Genomic DNA, 14378 nt, shown 5'->3' with positions numbered 1-14378 from the left:
AAGCCCTGCTCGAGCATCTGAAGGTCTCGAGGCGGAGCCACTCTTCCTGCAATTAAGGCTCATGGCTTCAGGAATTAATTCAGACTGAAGGGAAGTACACCACCAGTGAGGAAATACAGGGAGAGGAAAAGCACCATGACTAATAAACACAGAAAATAGGAAATTTACTTCTTTACTACACCCAGTTAAAAATATTTTAATTTCTGATCAGTCTAGCTATGCTTATCTACAAACATAAAATGACATTATATGTCCCTTCTGGTGGATAAAACTGCAAACAGTCAACAGCATGCAAAAATAATCAGGGCAGCAAGTGGAAAAAAGCTCTTTTCTACCACAATTTACACACAGAATCTAGAAAGAGAGACTAATCTCTCCCTGGGACCCTCTGATTAGCTAAATCTGACTTGTAAACAGCTGCAAGATCATGATATCAAGGAGTGGGTACCTCTGTTTTCTGTCTCAGTGGCTGCTTCTGACACATTTTTCCCCTGATTTGAGCTGATTGGGCCTCTCATTTACCAATTAGGGGATGAGACTGAACAGGGAGGAACGGAGGATGATTAAAAATCTGCTCTTTGCTATTTCTGCAACAACTGTGGACCATTCTTTTCCAAATTAAATCTGGCTGCTGGCGAGCTAACTGGCAAATGCAATCTCATTCCCCAAGTGCCAGAGCGCATCAGCAGTACATGTGCCATTTGTGGTCCATCTGCAGGAAACGCAACATGCCAATTGCTTTCGGGTGGGCTGGGAGGGGATGCAGCAGCAGCAAGAAGCATGTCACTGAGCTCTCCTGCTCCTCCCACCCACGTGGACGAGGTCTGGGAGCCTTGTGGGGCAGCGCTTTAGATCTGCTTTGGCAATTCATGTCTCTAAACACCTGCTTTTGTCAACAGGTCTGGTTCCCAAAGTATTCTTTAAATGGGAAAAAGATGCTTGAAATTAGCCTTCCCTTCCCAATTTAGTAAGTCTTTTTTTTTTTTTTTTTCATAATTCTCACTAATTTTGTTTTCCCAAAGTAATAGAAAATAGACTTGGATGCCTCAGGACCAGACTGTCTCAATGAAATCTTTTTATTGTTTAAAAACAATTACAATGTGAGCCAGGCATTGTAGGAAATGCATTTGGTTTTGGTTTGGCTACTCTACCTTTTGGGCTAGGGGAGGGTGCAAAGGAACCGTCCCCACAATCAGGAAAAAATTCAAATACAGCTACTTGAAATTCCCTCTGAGCCAGATGAGAAGTAAAACATACCCATACGAAACCCACAGTCTCCTCAGGATAATTCTTGGGCACAGGCCTTCCACAGGAAGGAATTAAGCTGGTTTTATAATCTCTTTATCTTGGGAAGGGATTAGTGCTGTTAGGAGAGCAGTGCTTTCTAAATAACAACGGAGCTTTTTTTTTCTGAATAACTGTGTGTCATTCTTTTTAAACTCCTTTTCCAGAGAGAGATGTCATACTGTATTTTATGATGTCACAGTTTCTTCCAGCATGATCAAGTCCTTACACCAGCACAGTGGTAGCAGTGCTGACTACAATTACAGCTCACTTCTCTAGCTCTGTTTCAGCGAATAGGCAAAAAGAGCCCAACAGTGCTACCACAGCCCATTTGTCTCTCTCTAATTCATCCTAATTTGTCCCAATAATCATCATAACCAGCAAATGCATTTCAGGAAAAACTTGAGAACTTTTTGCAGTTACCAGTACAGTTTACAGTGAACTGCCAGAGTTACAAGGGGAAGCTAACAAGGCACCTGACTTCATTATGCTTGGAGTAAGTCAGAGCTGTCAGTCTTCTACTCTTGAGCACTCTCATTTGAGAAAAGCACAAGCTCTTGAGTGCCTCTTGTCCTCTGTGATTGCATCTGCACTCTAATGCTGCCATCCTCTTCGAATTTGACTAAGCCCCATGATCACCACGAGCTTATTTGCTGTTTTCTCAGCATACATGGGGTTGATCCATTTCTTTTTTTAGCCTTTGTTTGCCTTGCCACAGCTGAAAGCAGATGCAAACAGATAATGCCCAACATCGTCAGTGGACAAATTATGTCAGCCACTGGTACCCTTAATGGTGACTGCAGCCTAAGCCAAAAACTGCAGCGAGTGGCCTGGCTGCATAGCACTGAATTAAAATGTTGCACTTATGAATAAGCTTCCTTGACATTAATATGAATAAAAATGGCAATAAGCCTATATTTTATATTCTGTCATTTCACTCTGCATGACTAGTACTGTAACTTTGTATGCTCCCACTACACTCATACAGATTACACTTACAAATTGCCCCTCTGAATAAAGAGCACTGCGCAGGGATGACAAGTATTGATTTTCAATCTCCTTCCAAAATGACTCTATCATTGCAAGTAAGTCATGCAATTTGCCTCACTTCACACTTCAGGCTATAGGCCTCAGATCACATTGACAGGCCTGATCCTTCAGGAGATGTTTAATTAGAAAAGAAATGAAAGGAATTACTGTAAATCAGCACTTAGTCAGCGGTGTTACAGAATTTGTAAAGCTCCTTTCTCCCGAACCCCTTCACATACCAACTGCCTAATTTATTCTCTTATCCTTACCAGGAAGTTTGAGAAGGTTGTTTCACATAATTAGAATCGCTGTCTTTTCTCAAGGAGGTATCTCAGCACTGTCTAGTCAGTGTTTTTCTCCTCAGTCAGATCCTCCTCCACCTGGTGACGCTGGAGGAGCACACCTGCACCACCGGGACTGACAAGGGCTCACCGTCCCCGAGCTGCCTGGGAGCTGCCCAGCGCTTTTGCTTTCAGAGCTACGTTTGAACCTAATTATGACTAACATGCAATGAAAATGCATCTTATCAGAGGAGAATTAGAACTAAGTGCTGCACACATCGAGAAAAACCTCACGTATCCCTGTTCAGAGGCACCTCCACACAGCTGCTCTGGGGCCCAGGCTGCCTCCAGCCCCAACTCAGATGAAGCCAGCAGTTAAATATATTCCCCCCCACCCCAACCAACCAACTGCAGTTCTTTGTGTTTTATATTATGGTACTTTTAAATCTGAGGTTCCATGAGGTTTGTTTTGTGTGTTTAAACATAGGGTTTTTAAGTTCCCTTCCACTGCCCCGTACCTTGTTTTCTGTCACACACAAACCAGCTCATCCACCATCCTAGCAAAGCCAGCACAAGCTCCATCATACACCTGCAAACCCCACAGCGTTCTGAAGCTCCCCAAATCCCTTCATTTCACCTCACACATGCCCCCCACATGTATTTAGAAGCCATATCTGAGGGAAGACCCACTCACCTGTGCACAACACCACACAGCCGCTGCTGCCCAGGCCTTCCCGCCCAGGGGCTGCCTCTCCTCACGGCTGCGCCGCCATTACAGGTGGCACCTGCTGTGGCACCGAGGGGAAGCAGCCAGCTATGGACGAAGGGTGCTCGCCTCCTTCCTGAGCCTTCCTGAAGCTGTCAAAACCCTCCTGAGCCTGGCTGCCTGGCCCTTGAGGAGAGGAGACAGTGCCCCGCTTGGAGGGGGGGATCTTAAAGCAACGTGGGGCTTTGGAGCAGTCTGTAGTTGTGTGAATGACCGATCAACCGTGCCATCTGAAAGGGCTACAGGAAAAACCTCTGTGCCTTTTATGTACTTGTTAAAATAGGAATATCTCTAACCTTAAAAAGAAGGATGTCACATCCGTGACTATGAAAGAGGTTTTAAAAAATTACCTGATTTTGGGAACGCGGTAGGGAGGAAAAACTCTCCCACAATTTTATTAAAACGTTACAAATGGTGAGTGCAATCATCCATCACCTTGTATAGATTACTTTTTTCTTCTCTTCAGCCCAAGAAATGAAACCACTTGTTTACTGTAGCAATAATACACAGAGAACTACTTTCAGAGCTCACAGCTGTGCCCCATCTACCACTCACCATGGAAGTGGCCAAAACGAAAAGCCAGCCAACAGGTTCAGATGCCAATCGTCTGACGGCACGGACTGCATGGACCACCGGCCTCCTCCCTGAGCAGCTTTACTTTTCTGTGACATGAAGGGAAACCATGCATCTCTTTGAGTCAAGGACAGCAAAATCCCACAAAACACTTCAGATTAATTTCTATTTTTGCTGTAAAAAGTCAGAAAAAGGTCATTTTATTTTTATAAATGCATAGAAAATTTGAGACATCTGGACTCTTCAGTATTTCTTTGAACACAGTGTTGAAGCTCAGTCGAGCCTATGGACTTTGAGTAGTGCTTTGCTGTTAATTGGGGTGACTGAGGTCACTCAGATGACTTGGACTTCTTCCTTTGGTGTTGTGAGGAATTCTGACCGTAGAACAGTCTACTTGTCATTGCTGGACATAGTTTTCCAGCTGACTATGTACAAAGGCTTTTAAATAAATAGCTTGAGTCCCATTCTAAAACATGGTACTTCAGCCCTGACTTGCTCGAGTCAGTGGAGGAAGTACTGAATGGATATTTTTTCCTGAATAATTCAGTAATTTAGAGAAGAGGAATCATTGTATTAAATAATAATAATAAAAACACAACACTATGAACTACTTTAAAAATACTCCATGATTAAAATATACTTTTATACTCAGAATTCATTAGAACAAGAACCAATCAGAGTGAACTTTTACTACTACCACCATTAATATTTTCAGAAATTTCCAACTGCTTCAACCGTTTGCTCTGGCACTAGAAAGGAAAGCTTTGGTTTTTAGTGGTCTAAGCTACAAACACAAAGTTGTTCTGTGAACAACAGAGCTAATGGAGTTGAACATCCTATGAAGTTGACCCTTCTGTTCCTTTGTAGCCTTTTTTCCTACCTGGAGTAACCACAGCCTCCTTACATGTCCTTTGTGAGAGCCACACTGAGCAAGACAGGCCAGACAGTAACTTCCAAGCCAAACACAACGACCAAGGCCCACTTGCCTTGTTGCTGGCAGAGGTGACAAGGTGACCCTCATTTGGGTCTCTACATTAGGTTGATACTAACTGGCACAAAAAAAAATAATTATAGGAATGTATTTATCCTATGTAATTTTTTGTTAAAATGGGCCAGCAGGCTTTTAAGTTTATGAGGGGTTGTTTTGGTTGGTTGTTTTTTTGGAGGTAGACTGACAATGTGGTCACAAAGGCCTGGTTTCTTCAGGAGATCAGGCCATGGGATTTAATGGCTCAAGTTTACACTCGTTATCCTGGGAACTTCAATTCAATTTTCAGGACATTCAGGAACAAGTAACACTTCCTCACTCTCAAACATAAACATTGCACACAGGGATTAAAGAATGTAATGCAGTGAAGGGAGCCCACAGCTTTGTGGTGGATAGGAAGCTCCTGCAGTTACCATCATCCTCAGCTCCAGCTTGCTGTGGGTTGTAGTATTGCTGCAGAAGCTATGATAGCATCAAACTTGCATTGAGAGGATATTTCTTGCAGCTTCATGATGCAGATCTGTTGGAATGGTAGCAGCAGCATAAAAACTCCTTCATAAGTCCTTATAACCAGAATAAACTATTCTTTTATGGGTCTCTCACAGGATGCCTGCAATTAATCTGACAGAATGGCCACACTACCCAGAAAATGTTAACTTGGTTCTCCTGTCCAGGCACTCCCTAGCACCAGTTTGATGCTACTTTAAAGTTGCTGAGAACATACCATTTTAATAAAAATATCACAGCTTCTTTCATGCAGATGAGACCCGAGTGGTCCAACCAAGCGCCCTTTCTCACTTGCACTCTCTTCCCTACTGGGCTGCTATCATGGGGCTGTTTTCCTCCCGGTCTGCTGGCAAGCACCAGCAGGGAGCTCCTGTTCTGCACCCAGTTCTCAGGGCTCTGGCTTTCCAACATTACAAGAACCTGTAAGGAATAAAAGAATAATAAAATCTTGGCACCTCCTTAGGATTGTTTTTCAACAGATCTCTGTTGTTACACACAGCCTGTGACTATAAGGTCACTTTGCACTTACAAATATTTTCTGCTAGACAATGCTTTAGCCAGCCACTTATTTCCCAGTGTTCTGTAATTTTTTTTTATTTTTTTTTTAATTAAAAAAAAAAAGATCTATTAATCTCAATATGCCAGAATACAGGGCTGGATTTTCAGTGCATAAGTTATTTATATACGCTACAAAAGAGATTAGAATCGTGCTTAATATAAATCCCTTTTTCCTTTTAAAGCTCTTATGATGTAGGTACAAGCTGTACTTTACAAATGGGGAAAATGAGAACACGGGTAAAGTAAATTACGGACGACCATGCAAAATTAGCAATGGTACCGGTATCACTAAGTATTCTGTTGCCGTTATCTCAGGAAGGAGGGGGAAATAGCAAGTATATAATCATTTCAGAAGCTTCAGATCACTGAAGAAGGAAAATGCTTTCAGATTGCCTGGCAGGAATGACTGTCGGAGGGCATCACTGCAATTCCTTTGTTGTGCAGCAGTTCTTAAATTCCATTACGCAGCTGCTATTTTGGTCAGTTCTTGCCCAAATGCAGGCCCTAGCTCTCAATTCACTTTGGTGGATTGCTACACCTGGGGTGCTGTGGAGCATTGTCTGCCCACAGGCCCGAGTACAAAGGACGGCTTTCTGGGCTGAGCCATTTAGGGCTTTTTATATTGCCCTGCACAGCACCGTGCACACTCGAGCCTTCACCCACCAGCACCTTGACTCTCTGCTTTAAACTCAGAGGACTGAAAAATTACCCAAACCTTATTTCTCCCTTATTACCCATCTCATCCCTTCTGTACAAATAACTAATAATCCCCAGTCCTGTTTCAAAGGGATATATGCCTCCTTGTGCTATTGCCTTACTGAGATAACTTCTGAAGGAAGCCTTTTCATTAAGCCAAGTTCAGCATGCTCTGTTTTGCTTTTCAAAGATTGTGTATGAGAAGGAGGGAGATAAGTGACACGGGCTATTTATTGAACCAATCCAAAATACAGCACTTTACTTAGAATTAAGTAATGAAAATGGTAACTTAATTGAAAGGATTAATTAGGTCTTTGTAATTCTGTTCTTTCTCAATAATGCATATGATGCAAGGGGAAAGAGGCTGTCATTTGGATGATGGAAGAATAAGTGGTTACTAGTTGTTCACCATCTGATCAGAATAAATTCTGACATTGACTTGCACCAGTGCCCTTCCCTCTGGAAAGAACCTACTTCTTATTTCCGTTATCAGTTTTGCAGTTTCCCTGATATTCTTCCCAAGACACACCAGCCCTCTCCTACCCCTCCAATATGTCTAAGGTGAAGGCGGAAAGTTTCCAGGGGGGACCCTTCTGTCCCTTATTATTTTCCCTGGAAATCCCTTATCTGTTCAGTAGTTTATTGCTCTACTTCCTTGTCCTATGTTCCTGCTCACCTTAGCCTCTGTATTTGGGATTCTCCCTCCTGCCTTGAGAAAAGGCTTGTTATCATTCCAGCTGTACTTGAGCCTGTGTGGTCTGAAGAGATCATTTCATTTAAGCTGCAGTTTAAAAATAAAATCCCCTCTCCACAATAATTATAGTGTTGCATTAGGAAATACTGGATGTCTACATATTGCATACATAGACTGTACTCTCTGCACTGAGATAGCTGCACCATCTGCTCTCCTGCTCCCTGTTCTTACTCCTGCAGACATTAGATAAACATGTTGAGAGAGCAGCAGGCTGTTTTCAATCATGACATATCTGAGCTGTGTTTAAAGTCAAAAGCTTTTATTTACAGCTCAGTGAAGAGAGAGGACTCATAATCAAGGGCAATAAACTAGATCCATAGCAGTTTAATGGTTCAAAGGGATAAGAGCTGTCTATGCCAGTCCTGTCACTTCTTTAAAACGGAGAAGACTCCAAAAAGAGAAGAGGGGATACAACTGTTCCCGGTTACCATCAGATGGCATTCAGTGCTGTGGGTTGGGTTTGGAGGCACAGCAGTGGGGCAAATATGTGCTGCTTCTCACAGACCTCATAGGGCGGCCTGAAAAAAAAATCAGTGCTGAAGCAGCATGAGATGTTGGCAGCAATACTTGAGAGGACATCCCTCCCCGCTCTGCCCTGCCACAGCTGCTGCTAGCAGAAAAATGGATGTTAGGTCTTCCCCCATGCCTGGAAAGAGAGGAGAGCAATGAAAGGAAGGGGTACTGGCAGGATGGGCCTGCGAGGGCCTGGGAGTCAATCAGCCTGTCCCAGTTCTCACGGCAGGAACACGCAGAATTCAGTGCCACCTTTAAACATTAAGCCAGTCTTTATCAGCTGAGTTCAGTCAGTCCAGTACTGACTCAGTATTTTCAACACCACCAAGTAGCATCTCAAAACTAATAATCTAAACTCTGTCTGAACCTGGACACCACCTGAGCCTTTGTGGTGAGAAGATGTTGATCAGGTAACTCTTCAGTGCTGTGAATCGGAGATCGGAGTTAACACGGAGCCTTAAACGTGATGGATTGGTTGCTTTGTCTTTGCAGGAGTTGTAATGGATCTGACATTCACTCTCCTGTTCTAGGGCTAGAGCTTATACAAAGGTAATTGAGTGGACAAACTGATCCAGGATAAGATTCCTACAGCAAAAAGTCTCAAAAAGTCCCAAGCCAGCTTCTTCAAGCTGAGGTTCTCTAGCAATGTGAGCACATTTTCTTCTCCTCATTCCATCAACTTTTCTAATTTTACTTGTTTTCTCTCTGATCCTTGGAATTCAATTGTACTGATTTCCTGAGCATTAAACATACATGAATGTTCCCCTAGTCTGCTTAATGGTCCTAGCAAAAAAGTGTTTCGACTCATTGGCAATGCAATTGGAGCAATCACTGAACACAATCTTCTCCTTCAGGACTGGATGTTGGAACCAGCAATTTTTTTACAGTTAGTGAGCGTGCAAAGTTATGATATCAGAAATGGCTCCTGAGAAGTGATAAATGGGCTTCAAAATACAGCATAACGATCATTACAAGATGGGGTTGTATTTTGTTCTTGAGCTGCTATGCACATTTTATTGAGATGAGAGTAAAGATCCTACAGAGCGAGGCTTCAGTAGCCAATCTGAACCCAAATTGGGCTTTCGCAGTGAGCCATTGCATGAACTTGGAGTCCCATATTTCTATGAACAGTGCTAAGAAAGGATGATGTGGCTGTGGTGCACTGGTGAAAAGTGCTTTAGAAAAGCTAAAGGTGTGGAAACAACAGCTTTCCTCCAAGCCTGAAGCACGTCAGAGCTGCACCCTAGCAGTTTAGTGGCTGTCATATTGCAAAATCTCTGGAGTATGAAGTCAAGTTAATGTTGGTACCAAGTCTCTGAATTCTCTCTAAGGATCTGCTGACTGAAGAAGCACCAGACACTGTACACTTGCCTGCCAGATAGCAACAAAATGGCTCTAGTACCTGAGTCACAACCTCAGGTGCTGAAGGTGCTGGCTGTGTAGGCTGGACCTGTTATTCAGGCAGCTAAGCAGGTTCTTCAGACTGCTTCAGGAGCTTATCCAACAGTCACATAAAGCTGTTCCCAGCTGATTTCTGCTCCCCGCAGATCTCAAAGTGGCTCTGTCTGTAGTAAGTTTCTACTCCCTTGAGCTCCATCTAGGTAGTCTTTCTATCACTAGTAGGTTCTCTGCAATCCCAAAGTGCCTTATCTGAATACTAAACCAGTCAGGGGGAGGACACAAAAAGCTTCTAGTTGCAGTTTCAGAATGGTGCAGATACTTCTCTTTCTAAGCTCTGCACCATACCTCCGCTATTACACAGTGCTTCATACGGTGCTCAGGCCAGGCAGTATCAGCATCTGGTGAGGTCCTGCACTGCAGCATCGTGTGGATACTGGCCCTTGCTCTGGGTTCATTTGCAGCCAACATGCAGAAAGGTGTAAGGGAAAACTCTGCCTCTCGTCTATCAGTATACTCACAATTCCTGTTCCTGGTGTGAACAGCTGAGAAGTTGTGAATCTCCTGAAGTCACACTCAGCAAAAGCAGAGAGAGCTCTGAAGTGGCGGGAGCAGTGCGTTAGATGGCACATTTGTGATATCCACCATGGCCCCCAGAGCTAAAGCCTGGATTGTCCATATTAGTCCTCCAAGAGAGGAAAATTTCATCTTCGCCTGCAGAGGAAGAAGTGTAATGCCCTGTGTCCAATTTTCTTTTCATTGCTGTTTTTATTATGGAAACAAAATGTTCACTGGTTCTAAAATGAAAATGGGGAAAGCTAATTTTTGTAGTTCTTGCTAATAAAATTCTTAATGTGCTCTTCTCCCATTATCATAAAGATTGTTATGGTTTACTTTATCTCTAGAATCTTATTATTTTCCCCCAGAATACACGGGCATTCCTTATCTTCAAAACTATTTTAATCTGTAGAGATACTCCTCCTTTATCTTACCTTCATCCTCATAGTTAGTATGAACATATTTTTATTATCCTACTTCTTTTCTCATAAACAATAAGTGGATATTGATCACAAAGGCTTTAGGGTCTTTAAGAAGATGAGGCAGCAAAACTATTAAAGCACTGGGTATGAGTCTAAAGAAGAGATTCTGGCCTACAAGTAACCAAAAATCTGGTGGGTAATGTGATACAATACAAAACCTTTTAAAAATAGTTATTTCCAGTACTACTGATAAGTGTTGGCTTTATTTGCTTGATTTTACACACTGCAGGTAATATACTGAGCTGAGGCCCTATTCAGACTGGCAAAATGTAGGTCCAGTGTCTGTATCAAATGCTTTGTGGTTCAGAGACAGCTGTACTGGGACCAGTCCTACTGGGCTGCCTTGTGCCTGACCATACTTTAACGTGGGTTTCAGTGGGGTTAAAGGGCTGCTCTCCGTTCGTAAGATACTCTTAATTCTGAAATTGTTTTGTACTTTATAAGGACCTAAACAAAATTAAAATGATGCAGTCGCAAAAGATTTGTTGGGAAGCACCTCTTAGCTGGTTTACTTTGACCAGTTTGCACAAACATTTGTGCTTTACAAGCATGACAAGTGTTCTGAGCACGAGTACAGGCAAGTTTCATGACCTACAGCCCTGGTAAAGGCACTGCTGCACATGGGTGGGGCACAAAGCCACCAATATTCTGACAGCTGACAGTGGGAGAGCAGGGCCCCTTCACAGTGACTATTTTCATCCCCAGAAAAAAATCATTACAGAAAGAAAGAAAAACAAGAATTCAGAATGATTTTTACCTTGCATTGCGCTTGCAGAGTGCAGGAAGTCTGTAGTGTGTGGCCCAACCACCTCAGAGCCAACGTGTCCACCGAAAGGGCTCAACTTGTGACAAGGCGTACCAACACATGCTCATGCTGTACATCTTGGGCTGGCTTGTTTGAGCTGGTCTAGTAGATCAGGCCGGTAGAAGAAGGAAGGAATATGGTTAATTTTAAGGCATTGAAGTCTGACTGTGCCTAGGTAGCAATTTAGCTAAAGAAGAGAATCAGAATTGTCACGAAATTTTGTGAATTTGGTGACTTCCAAATCCTAGAACTTTATCTGTCTTTTCCTGAGATGGGAGCACGAAACCAGTAGCAAGCATGCTATAAAGAGACTGAAACGCCTCTGAGCTGTGCATCCCCCACACCTGAATTCACCTTGTGTGAATTCTTCCGACATCCACCCGAATGAGTTGCCCTCTCCTGGAATAACCTGAAAGCTGGCAGCCAGGAGGGAGCCGGAGTATGATGGATGGCCCAGGCAGCCTCAGCGACTCTGGTGTTGGCGGGTAACGAGGCAGCTGGACCCATTTTCAGAATGTCCCCTTCATCTCCTTTGAGCCACCAGGGCAGGCGAAGCACATGAAATATGGCATGAATCAGGCCAGCTTTGCCGACAGCACACGCTGACAGCAGGCTCTCTGGTGCAGACCCTCACTCCTGCCGTTAATCTTCCTTGCACAGAGCCAAATGCTCCCAGCAGCTTTCCTCCACCCTCTCCCTGCTGAAGGCAAACTGTTAGGATTGCTGCTGAGGTGAGAAGGAGAGCACAGGGTGGCCACACACCCGAGGATCGAATCGCTGCCAGAAGGGAGAACGTGCAGCCCTTGTCCTGCCCGAGCGAGGCTGGCCTCTGCACGTCGCTGCATCACACTCAGGCTCTTGCGTGACCTGATGCCATCAGCGAAACCCGCAGGAAGCACGGGCTGGCAGCAAAGTGTTTTGAGCCCTCGCCACCATTCCTTTTCCCCACACCATTGAACTCAGACCACCGCTGAACTCGCCAGCTGCTCTGGAGCACAGGCTGTAAGATTCCTGGAGACATAAGCTTTTCTGTTGGTTTTTGTTTTTTGCTTTTTGTTTTTTTCATTATAACAGTTTCTGCCTTAATGTCCACACACTGCTAGTACAAAAAAAAAGGCAACAGAAGGATAAAAGCTAATTATAGCTGCTGGCAAAAAATGGTGGAGGCTCTCTCCATGCTGGCAATAGTTCACTTGATATGTGATTAATAGTGGTTAGCGTGGGCCCAGCCAAAGCTTGTGCAACCCCAAATAAATAATAATGAAATTTAAAAAGATATATGCTCCTTGAGTTAATAATTTTAACAGGCTGCGAGAAATGTTGCTGTTCTCATGGTAACAGGAAGGCTGTAATTTCATCTCTAATTTGAGAATGCTTGTATAATGCGTGCAGATAGCTTTCTGATGAGAACTTTTTTCTCTCTTCTTTAATTGAAGCCTTTTTAATGAAGTGATATTATTGTGTAGTTTGGGCAAACAATCCAAAATGGACTAATTAGCACTAAATACACCGTTGAAAAATGTTGTCAGAATTATTTGGAACTGGGATTGCTGTTCAGAACCACTTGTGTCCGTATCAATCGGTGCCTTATACTCGATTAAGAGATGTATGTGAGCATCTCTTAGGGCTCTTCAGGAGACTCTGAATGCATTTGTAGAGTCACATTCGTTAGATAAGAAAGAAATGCATCCACTGGTCCTTATCTCTGTACTACAAGCATGTGCCTTCAGTGTGGTGACTATTTTCATAGTGACCTCAAGAACAAAGACTCAGACTTCAAAACAGCCCAAAGATTTGGACAATCAATTTTTTTCTATCACAGCTTTTAGCCAAACATACAAAGACAAGAGTCCCATCCTTTCCACAGTAATCCTGAGAAAATACAAATCAGGCACCTCAATACATGCTGCAGGTGTGAGACTGAGGAGTCTCTTGAAAAAACAGCAAGAATTAGGCCTGTGATTCTTGAGCACCTTTGAAAGTATTATCCCTGGTCCTTTTCAGTTTATTACAATGGCTTAGTCATGGAAACCAAATGACAGCAAACATAATGAAAGCACTTCTGCTAGTTTTACCAAAGCATCTCCACTGACTACTAATCTTAAGCCATTTCCAATGCTCATTTTTCCTATTAGAGCTCTATAGTCAGGTTTATTATCTTGTATCTGTTCAAACACATTTATGTGCCTGATACTGGGACAGTTCCAAAGCAGTTTTAGAGTACTTAGGAACACAGATTAGTGTTTCACTTACAGGAAAGCAAAATGTGACCTTGCCCCTGAGTGGATGCATATGGGAATTGAAGTGGGATCTCTGAGACCCAGGGGTAGGAGCAGAGGAGCGGGTGGTTGGATGAGCCAGTGGGAGCTGGAGCTGTGCAGGGAGGAGGAGGAAACTGCCATTTTTAGCTTCTTGGTTTTGTCTTTCAGCACAGACAGATTGACATGTGATGAAACATAACATTTCATAGTTAGCTTTTCAAAGGCTGTGTTACTTCAGAATCATTAACCTGGCTGAGATCTTCGCATTCTTATCTGCTTTGTTGAATATTTTCATAGCAGCAATTGGTGGTGGCTTGCACATCCTTAAAGCTGCAAAGCTAGCATTTTAATTTATCCTAATTCAGAACCTAATTGTCTTGCACTGTTGGCTAATTAAATGTTCAAAGAAGTGATAAATTAGGCAGGTTGATCATTACAACACAAGTAATTAGTCAGTCCAACTGAATATGAGCCTTGAAATCCATATTCCCTGAGATGATGGGCATTTTGGGAACGTGCAAGAAAGCAAAGTGTGTCTCAAGGTTCAGGGGGGAAAAAAGCTTCCCTGAATATTCCATGTGAAGTGTTCAAATTCATCACTTTGGGGACTTTCAATGTGTTTATTTTGTGCGTAGGGAACTCCTTTTCTGGAGGCCACTAAGAGAAAGTGAAGTTCTAAGACAGAACTTATCCTGAAATACTGAGATCTCAGATAAGGAAACTATCTGTTTCCTACAGGACCTGCCATTTTCCTGTATTAGACACCCAAAGTGTACCCTGTGAAAATAGGTCTAAGTGGGTTTTAAAAACAAAACCAAAAAATACCATAACCCTCTCAACATTAGATCAGTATCTAAATAGGCAGTTACAAACGTAATACTCCCTGGTAGGGAGCTTCCAGTCACAAAGGTTTCCAAGCAGCATT

The 14378-nt window shown here is 43.0% G+C and overlaps 1 long non-coding RNA gene across 4 annotated transcripts in view; it reads right to left on the bottom strand.

Moving 5' to 3' along the window:
* LOC106016501 (uncharacterized) overlaps positions 1 to 14378 on the bottom strand; it is a 331834-nt gene that overhangs the window by 229547 nt on the left and 87909 nt on the right. For all 4 annotated transcript variants that reach the window (XR_011804222.1, XR_011804223.1, XR_011804224.1 and 1 more), the window contains exons 28-30: positions 11145 to 11294; positions 5646 to 5848; positions 3916 to 4022 (exon numbers count right to left, since the gene is read on the bottom strand). This is a non-coding gene — a long non-coding RNA (uncharacterized lncRNA). The remainder of the gene's footprint in view (positions 1 to 3915; positions 4023 to 5645; positions 5849 to 11144; positions 11295 to 14378) is intronic.

This window comes from Anas platyrhynchos, chromosome 20 (assembly GCF_047663525.1).
Source record: "Anas platyrhynchos isolate ZD024472 breed Pekin duck chromosome 20, IASCAAS_PekinDuck_T2T, whole genome shotgun sequence".
In the NCBI taxonomy this organism is placed as follows: domain Eukaryota; kingdom Metazoa; phylum Chordata; class Aves; order Anseriformes; family Anatidae; genus Anas; species Anas platyrhynchos.
Note: the sequence above shows the minus strand (reverse complement) of the source record. Positions and strands in the feature narration are given on the sequence as shown.